This window comes from Nicotiana attenuata, unplaced genomic scaffold, assembly GCF_001879085.1.
Source record: "Nicotiana attenuata strain UT unplaced genomic scaffold, NIATTr2, whole genome shotgun sequence".
In the NCBI taxonomy this organism is placed as follows: Eukaryota; Viridiplantae; Streptophyta; class Magnoliopsida; order Solanales; family Solanaceae; genus Nicotiana; species Nicotiana attenuata.
The window spans coordinates 29,140-40,004 of record NW_017672898.1 but is presented as its reverse complement, the minus strand read 5'-3'; positions in this window follow the sequence as shown (position 1 = coordinate 40,004).

Sequence of the window (10,865 nt, the reverse complement as noted above, 5' to 3'; positions counted from 1 at the left end):
AGATTTAGTTCATCCTTTTTTTCGTGGTATATACTTACAACCTCTTCACCAATTTGCTCTATCCAACTGTATGGATATGTATTCTGGCTAGTTGTATAATGTATTCATGGTAGAATTTTAAAAAATACAGCATGTATAATGTTTGTATTCATAATATATGTTAATAAAATCTAAATACATCTAAGTACATCTAAAAGTCACTGTCTACAATCAAAATACATTTCATTGGTTGTATTCATTGATTTTCTATTTATAATGAGAATATTTTACTGTATTTCTTTGTATTGTTGTTTTAAATACAGATGGATATAGTAGGTTAAAAATTCAGATGAATACAATTAGAACTAACAATGTATTTAAAAATATTGTCGTATGAACTCAAACACATATAAATACATCCAAATACAACAATAAAAAATAACTGTACAAAATAAAAAGCAGCGTATGCCTTATAGAATACATATAAGTACATCTGAATACAAGAATAACTCTTATGTTGGAATTGTCAACCGGCCGCAAGGGGGCAAAGAAAATCAAAAAGTACTGCCTCTCTAGAACCAACTTTGCGATGTCGTCTTGAATTAGACTTCCTTTCACCTCTTCCACGCTTTGGATTTTTTCTCAGTGGAGATTTAATAGAAAAATGATTACGAACCAACACAGGTGGAGGATGAAGAGGATGAACTCTCACAACTGTCATGTGAGCCCTTCGCTCTAACGTGTCTGCCAAGTCTCCAACAACTTCCTGTTCAACATCCAAATTCTCCTCATCAAGAACATTATAGGACAATTCGTCCAGATCTGCCAGGAATGTATCAACAAGAGTTGCCATCCGAGAAAGAAGCAAATTAGTTTGATCAGTTTGAAAAGAACATACGCTAGGGTTTAATAAGGAGGTAGTTTTATATAAAAAATAAGAGAGAAAAATATTAGAGAGAGTGTTTAATGGCTTAATGGTAGGAAGTAACCATAAATACATATTTTGCTATAAAAACTAAAAGGTAGCTACAGAAAATAATATATTAAAAGGGTTTTTATTTATAATAAATAGGGTGTAAAGCTTTGCTATAGGAGGTAAAATTTCCTTAATTAATATGTGTTATTTTTTTTTATGAATTGCATAATTACTAAATATTTTTTTTTTGTTATAGTCAAATATAATATATCAAACAAAAAAGAATTATTTCTAAGATATTTTGGCAAAGTTGCTTATGGATCAATTTGGGTTAAAGATTAGCCTAACTTTAAATGTGTTGAGATAGATTGGATCAAGATGGACTGAGTTTAATAAATGAGCGGGTCAATAACCAGCACAACCTTGGGCGGATTAGGCGGGTCATTTGGGTTTGTGCCAAATCTGACAACTCTAAGTAAAAGTAATAGCAGAAAACGGAAAATAAAATATCTCTTTCTGATTCGTCATTTTATGCTCATACATAGCTTTTGCTCCTATTAGATCTTTCTAGGTAATCTTACAGAAATGTAACCAAAAAAGATACTATTTACCAACAACTAGCCATTTTAGTCATGCTACCAAAAATAGCCAAGAAAAAATATTATTGATATACAACATTCAAAAAACATAAGCAAAAAAAAATTTCTCTCCATAGGTATTGTTGCGATTTGTTGAAAATACATAAACGAAATAATATACACAATCTGAGGAAGTTTGAAGGTGAATTAGACTAGTTTGAAGTCAGAAATCATTATCAATGATATAAAATATTAAAAAGGAATTTAGGCAAAAAAGGTTTGTTTTAATGGGTATGGCTGAAATTCGTCGAAAACAAATAGATGAGGCAATATACAAGATTTAAGCAAGATTGGAGGTGATTTGGAATGGTTTGGTATCAAAATTCGTAGTTAAAATGGAGTTTGAAAAAATCTTCTACGACACATGTATCCAATATGTATCATGCATGTATCTCACACACAAATATACATGGATATACATGTTATACCCAATTCATACACAAATAATACCAACGTGATACACATATATCTTTTTCCATATTAATCTTCTACTTTGTATTTTCAATTCAAATCACTTCAAAACTCCACCAAATCATCCCAAAACTGAGTTCAAACTCCTTAAGATGTACCTAATCTATTCCAACAACAACACTCAAAAGGAAGCGAAAAATTGACCTTTTTTGGCTACAAATAGCTAATTGGCTAATATTGGTATATGAATGACCAATTTTTATAATAACTTATGTCACGACCCAACTCCCGACATAGGGGTCATGATGGCACCTAATCTCTAAAACTAGGTAAGCCGATAACTTATCAATTTTTAGATCCATAAAGACATGATATAATGAAACAAAGTTTAGTGTAAATGCGGAAATAAACTTAATACGAGCCAACACGGCGATAATTACTACATATTCCTAGAACTAGATATTATATAGTCAGAGCTCTAACCAATACATAGAAATATCTCAAAATATAATATTGTTTGGATAGAGAAATTGACAGTAAAAATATAAGGAAAGGACTCCAAGGGACTGTGACGATCAAACAACTCTACCTTGAATCCCCATGATCAAAGAAGCTCTCACTGCTAGGGTCCGCTACCTCCAACACCTGAACCTGCACAAAAAATATGCAGAACCGTAGTATGAGTACACCGCGGTCAATACCCAGTAAGTATTACGACTAACCTCGATGAAGTAGTGACGAGGTTCAAGTCATGTGATACCCACTAGTCAGAATGACATGTGCAATAAATCAAAGATTGACAAGAAAAATATAGCAGAATACAGTAGCAGTAACCATCAAAACTAAGTGGTAAAATTCAATACAAGTAAAGGCCCAGTTTCAACAATAAGTCATCATAAAAAAACACACACAAATAACACCTCATGCCTACTTTTTATCGCTACAAATATGGCCACCCGTGTTGCTCCACCCAGATAATATCACAATAGCCACCTGTATCGCTCTGCCTAGACAATATCATAATAGCCACATGTATTGCTTCGCCCAGATAATATCACAATAGCCGCCCGTATCGCTCCACCCAAACAATATCACAATAGCCATCCGTATTGCTCCGCCCAGACAATATTACAATAGCCACCCGTATCGTTATGCGTTGATAATATCACAATAGCCACACGTATCGCTCCGCCCACATACTATCATAATACCCACCTGTATCGCTCCACACAATCAACAAACAGTGAAATTCAACCCTTATACTCTGCACTACAACAATCAATCTATACAACATATTCACATGTGCCACAATATCACAAATATAATAATACCAAAGATTTATCACGGTATAAGCTCACATCTACCAGCAAAGTACACAAGGACATGACAATAAAGTAAAAGTACGGAGGGGTGCTTAACAATAAAGCATGACTATGGCTAAGCCAAATGTAGCGATCCTGATCATAAAATCACAAAGTTGTGTAAGTATGTTCCATATAAGTTATTTTATCAAATTAAGGCATATTAATAGCTTACGGTCCAACCCGATCATAAAGCCACACATAGCGCTCGTCTACACGCTCGCCACCTCATGTACACGTCGCTTTTCATATAACATGGATAAGCAATAAGTTTAAATCCTAAGGGGTAGTCCCTTACACAAGGTTACGCAAGATACTTACCTCAAACAAGCCAAATCAGTACTCTAAAAGTCCCTTCCCGCGTGAATCAACCTCGGACGGCTCGAATCTAGCCAAAATAACTTAATAACATAAATAACAACCATATAAAATAACCCCAAACAATAAAGCTTTGATCTTGAATAAAAATCAAAAAGTCAACCCAGAAAGTCAACGCGCGCCGACAAGACTCACAAATTCTGAACACTCATTCCAATATGAGTCCAAATATATGTATTTCATCCAAATCTAACCTAAAATCGACCCTCAAATCATCAATTATTACTTTTCGAAAAGTTTTGCCAAAATTTCTAATTTCTCTCACTTAGATTCATCAAAAATGCTAAAAACAAGGTTGGAATCACAAATAATAAATAAATCCGAGTCGAAAATACTTACCCTAATATAAATCGTGAAAATTCCCTCCAAAATCGCCCAAATTCGAGCTCTAGATCTCAAAATATGATAAAACAACTAAAACCTTCGAAGTGAAATATTTAATGAGTCTGCCTAGTGGTCCCTTTCGCGATAGCTGGAATCGCGAAGAACAAATCACCAGCTACCTCCAGAAGCCTCTACGTGAATGCGACTATAGAGACGCGATCGCTGTGCATCATCCACCTAAGCCTACACGGACGCGAGGACTTTTCGCGAACGTGAAGGTCAAAATACCTGACCTCCCCATCCTAACAAAATACTATGCAATCACGACCGTCCATTGGGAACGCGAAGCGTCAACTCCCTAAGGTCAGCGATCGCGACCTACACACAGCGAACGCGAAGAATAAAAGGCTGCCAGCTACTAAACACACTCAACGATCGCGACACCACATCTGCGATCACGATGAACACCAGCACACCAGAATATCAGCAACTCCAACATGAGTGATATTGTCCGAAAACCCATCCGAAACACACCCGGCCCCCTTGGGACCTCGTAAAATCATACCAACCAATCCCATAGCAGAATACGAACGTATCCTCTCAAATCCCATAATATAATATTAAAATCAAATTGCACATCAATTCAAGCATAATGGACTAATCCGAATTTCCAAATTCCAAATTCCAAACTTATGCCGAACATGCCTAAATAACTCGGAATGCCCTTAATTTTACGCACAAGTCATAAATTACCATATGAACCTATTCCAAGGCTCGGAATCCCAAACAGACATCGATAACCACAAAGTCAACTACGAGTCAAACCTATGGATTTCTAAACCTTTAAACTTCCAACTTTTGCTAATTGAGCCAAATCAACCTAGGAACCTCTGAATTCAAATCTGGACATACGCCTAAGTCCGGAGTCACCATCCGGACCTAAGGGAACCATCAAAACACCGATCCGAGGTCAAATACGCAAAAGTCAAACTCGGTCAATACTTGTAACTTAAGCTTCCAAACTAGGAACTAAGTGTTCCAAATCACTCCGAAATCATTTCATAATCCAAAACAATCATGCACGCAAGTTGTATTGCATCATATCAATCTATTTAAGACCTCAAACCACCGAACGAAATGCCAATGCTCGAAATAACCTGTTGGGTCGTTACATTCTCCCCCACTTAAATATATATTTCGTCCTCGAACGTGCCAAGGGTCGTTCCAAAGCCATCAAATCACCATATAAACTTCCCATATACATACTCACTGGTGACCCTACATAACCTCAACCCATATAAGCCCGTCAACACAATTTAACAAAAGATCCTTTCTCAACCTTAATTAGTCCATAAATCTTAAAACCAAGTCTCTAATGCCCCAACAACATTTATGCATTTGGTGCACAGTGTATTACGGCTATATCTTGACTCGTTCATCATTGGCTTTATTGATGACATTCTGGTGTACTCCCGGAGTCGGGAAAATCATGAGCAGCACCTGAGGGAAGTGCTTCAGACCTTGAGAGAAAAGAAATTATATGCGAAGTTCTCAAAATATGAGTTCTGGTTGGATTCCGTGGCATTCTTGGGTCACGTAGTATCGAGTGAAGGGATCAAAGTGGATCCGAAGAAAGTGGAAGCAGTGCAGAGTTTTCCCAGACCATCCTCAGCTATAGAGATCCGTAGTTTTCTTGGCGTGGTGGGTTATTACCATCGATTTGTTGAGGGATTTTTATCTATTGCAGCACTTATGACCAGGCTGATCCAGAAGGGTGCTCCGTTCAGGTGGACAGAAGAGTGTGAGGAGAGTTTCAGAAGCTCAAGACAGCTTTGACTACATTCCCAATATTGATATTGCCTACAGGTTCGAGGTCTTATACTATCTATTATGATGCCTCGAGGATTGGCCTGGGAGCGCTATTGGTGTAGGATGGTAGGGTGATTGCCTACGCGTCCAGACTACTGAAGGTGCATGAGAAGAATTATCCTATCCATGATCTCGAGTTAGCTGATATTGTTCACGCCTTGAAGATCTGGCGTCATTATTTGTACGGTCTTCCTTGTGAGATCTACACTAATCACCGGAGTTTACAACATCTGTTCAAGCAGAAGAACCTTAATTTGCGTCAGAGGAGGTGGTTAGAGCTGCTTAAGGATTATGATATCACTATCTTGTACCACCCGGGGAGGGCCAATGTGGTGGCTGATGCTTTGAGTCGTCGGGCGGAGAGTTTGGGGAGTTTGGCTTATCTACCAGTAGTAGAGAGGCCCATGGCGATAGACGTTCAGGCCTTGGCCAGCCAGTTTGTAAGATTGGATATTTCGGAGCACAGTCGGGTCCTAGCTTGTGTGGTTTCTCGGTCTTCCTTGTTTGATCGTATCAGAGAGCGTTAGTATGATGACCCTCATTTGCTTGTCCTCAAGGATAAGGTTCTGCATGATGATGCCAGAAATGTGACCATTGGTGATGATAGGGTATTGAGGATGCAGGGTCGGATATGTGTACCCAATGTTGATGGGCTTCGGGAGTTGATTTTGGAGGAGGCCCACAGTTCGCGCTATTTCATCCATCTCGTTGCCGCAAAGATGTACCAGGATTTGAGGCAACACTTATTTAGGCTTGGAATGGCGAAAGTTGACTTTTTGGAGTTTCGGGCCGATAGTGGAATTTTTGATATCGGGGTCGGAATCCGATTCCGGAAGTTGGAGTAGGTCCGTAGTGTTAAATATGACTTGTGTGCAAAATTTGGGATCAATCGGACATGGTTTGGTTGGTTTCGACATCGGTTGTAGAATTTTGGAATTTCAAGTTCATTAAGTTTGGATTGGAGGGTGATTCGTGGTTTTAGCATTGCTTGATGTGATTTGAGGGCTCGACTAAGTTCGTATGATATTTTAGGATTGGTTGGTATGTTTGGTTGAGGTCCCGGGGGCCTCGGGTGAGTTTCAGATGCTTGAAGGATGAATATTTGGACTTAGGCAATTTCTGAAGTTGTTGAACCTGATATAATCGCACCTGCAGATGTTGGACCGCACGTGCGGTGCCACAGAAGCGACTGAGTGGACCGCATAAGCGAATATGGACTTGGCATCAGGAACCGCAGATGCGGTTGGGGGACTGCAGATGTGTTACCGCAGATGCGGCCCCAGCCCGAATAAGTGACTTCTGCACCTGCAATGATTTTCCCGCATGTGTGGGACCGCAGATGCATTGGCCCTCTCGCAGAACAATATCTCTGGCAGAAAAAGGGCCAAGATGAGAGTTTTATCCCATTTTCAATTTTGGGACTTTTGGAGCTCGGTGGGAGGCGATTTCTTGAGAGATTTTGAAGGAGAACTATTGGGTAACGAATTCTAACTCTAATTTGGTCCTAAATACATTAATCTATTATTTTTTTCCTCATCTAATTAAGGAATTTGAGGGTGGAAGTTCGGAAATGGGGTAAAAAGTTCCCCAATTGAAAATCTGAGTTTTGAATAGGAATTTGACGTCGGATTGGGATAATTTTTGTACGAGTGAACTCGTGAGTGAATGGGTGTTCGTAATTTGTGATTTTTATGCGATTCCGAGACGTGGGCCTGAGGAGGATTTTTGGGCGTTTCTCTATTTTCATGCCATAACTTTGAATTCATTAGTTAAATGAGTTGCTTGTAGCTATATTTACGTTATGTAATTGATTTGATTAGATTTGGGCCACTGGAAGTTGGATACTCGTGGCAAGAGCGTGATTTCAGATTGATTTTTGAGCTTGGTTCGAGGTAAGTGGCTTGCCTAACCTTGTGTGGGGGAACTCCCCATATGAGTTTGGTACTGTTGTTATATGAATAACGTGTACGTGAGGTGACGAGTGTGTACATGAGCTAATTGTTGAAAAACCTCATTTTCATTAAGTAATTAACTGTGTTTCCCTTTAAGTGATCAATATTAGCATATGTAACCTCCNGTATTCTTTTATGCAACTTCCAATCCTTATCAATGAAGTGGGCTGTCAAACACATATAATTTATTCTTTGTAGTGAAGTCCATGTGTCTGTTGTGAGGCAAATTTTTGGTTGTGCTTCTCTAAAAGACTTTCTTAGATTTTGCTTCATTTCACTGTAAACTTCATAACAATCCCTTGTTATTGTTCTACGAGAAGGAAGACAAAATAATGGTTGAGTTTTTCTCATAAACTTCATAAAGCCTTCATTTTCTACAAAGCTAAATGGTAGTTCATCAATAACTATCATCTCAATTAAGGCCCTCCTAACAACTTCTTGTTCAAATTTCCAAATTGATCCTTCGTCATTTTGGCAAGATTGAAAATTTATCTTTGTTTGACTATTATCTTTATCAATGTTAAGTGGGTATTCTTTGCATCTAAGCAAATGATTCTTCAATCCTGTTGTTCCATTCCTAGATGAATTAGCCGCATAGGCTTGTTTACAATATCGACATCGTGCTTTTCCAACCCCATTAACCTCAAATTTATCAAAATGGTTCCAAACATCAGGCCTAGGTTGCATGGCTTTCCTTTTTTTGGAATCTTGGGTATCAATGGTGTTGGTGTTACTATCTACCGTAATAGGTAAACTTTCACTTGAACCAGCATCACTTACTCTACTTGTATCTGCCATCTATACAAAATTAAACAAATATAAACACAAATTAACAATCATGGGGTACAATCATAGGCATTTAGCTATTTACAAAGTTGATCAAGGTTACAAATATAATCAAAGGGAGCAGAAAAGTGGGAGCAGAAACACCTTAATTGAATATCGTGTTTAAATACTGATTTTTAGTTCAAATACTATCTCATAATCCTAATTTGGTATCATGCCCCATTCACAGTGTTTCATATGCCAACTTAACAAGAAAGCCAAACAGATTTTAGCATGCTAGTTACCTAAGCAGACATAAGGATGAATGAAAAGAAACTGTTATAAAGTAATTTGTAAACACCTAACATAACTTATGTTTCTAGATCTAATAACCTGACAAGGAAATAATGAAGCTAGAACTAATACATTTCACAGTTTCAATACATAAACCAATCGTGGAGAAGAACATATTCATGACATGAAATAGCTCAAATCATCTCATCCTCATTCGTTATCGTGTCAAGAATTACTGTATTGAACTATTGATTGAGGGAGTTATCTGGATAGCAGAAAAATGAACAAATACAGATTACAGAACAACACATCGCAAATTAGAACAGAACAGATACAGAACAGAACAAATCCAAAAATGGATTTTGGGGCGATTTCCGACTTCGCACTTCGCAAAGTCGAGAAGTGGACAGCAGAACAACACAGGCAGCAAAACAGCAAAAACAACAACTATAGTAGATTTCTAACCCAAGAAAATGACCAGAAACACCCAATAGTACAACACTTCAAACTAGAAATCTTCATCAAATTCATTTCCATCGCTAGAAAATAGAAATCGCTAGAAAGTAGAAACATACCTTTGAAAATTGAAGACTGGGGAGTGAGGAGTCGGAGCTGCAAAGTGCGAAGTCGGAAATCCCCCCAAAATCCAAATCGCCGACGCCAAAATCGTAGCAGCGCTGCAGCAGTCTGCTGAGCTTGAGCAGATGAAACTTGTCAATTAAAATTATCGTCTTTACTCATGCCCTAACTCTAACTATTAACCAGCTAACAAAAGATGGGTGGGCTTGGGCGTTGGGCTGGGGATGGGCAGTGGCCTTTTAAAAATCGGTATTTCGATTATACCGAAATACCGAAATTTCAGATTTCTAAAACCGAGTCCCGAACCGAAATACCGAAATACCAAAAATTTAGTACCGAATTAGACCGAAATACCGAAAAAAACCGAAATAATTCGGTCCGGTTCGGAATTTGGTTTTTCGGATTTTATGCCCACCCCTAGTTATGCTATTGCAGCTTGTTGAGTCTGCAGCATTTCGAATATCATTCGAAGGCTAATCCATCCTTCTTCACCGCCCTGTGTGTTCTGATCCGCTGTTCGATCATCTCTACGGATGCTATTTTTAGGATTGACGCCCAAATTCCCATTAATGGCAATATGGGAGTTGACGTCTATTGGATCCACGGCTAGAGCTCCATCGGGGTTGACTGGAGGTACTCCGTTTCCTAGGGCGGCTATGTTGTTGTTCTCGCCATGGAGACCAAGGCCATCTTCTGTGTGTGTGGGTGCTACTTGAGAGTTTGACATGTTGATCCGAGAATCAAAGACACTTCAATAAGAACAAACATAAAATTATGTGTGTTACAAAAATTGTACCAAGAAATCACTATTATCCTTAGCCCCACGGTGGGCGCCAAACTGTTTACCCTTAAAATTGGATAACGATTAAACTTATAAGTGGTATTAAGGATATGTGATTTCACTTGGCACAAATTGACAAAATATAAGAGTTAATGCTAGGAATTACAGTAAAATAAACAAACCAATGTGATGAAATATTATGGCCTTCGAGCTAATCGCCCTCGAACAAACTAAACAAGATATTGGAAGTATGAACTGAACAACAGAGCTTGCGAGAGATAAAAATATGGTAAAGCTTTGATATGCGTGTGTAACGACTCGACTGGCCGTTTTGCTTTCTAGAACCCCGTTCCTCTAAATAAAACTTTCCGTACTTGCTTTTACTGATTTATGACTTGAGGGGATGGTTGGTTCGGGATTTGGAAGAGTTTGAGTTGAAATTGGAACACTTGGTTGCTTAAGGTTGGCTTAAAAGGCCAAGTTTGACTTCGGTTAACATTTTGAGCAAACGACCATGGAATCCGGATTTGAAGGTTCTAACAGGTTCGTATGATGATTTTGGACTTGGGCGTATGCCGGATCGGGTTTTGGATGACCCAGGAGTGTTTTGGCGCCTAA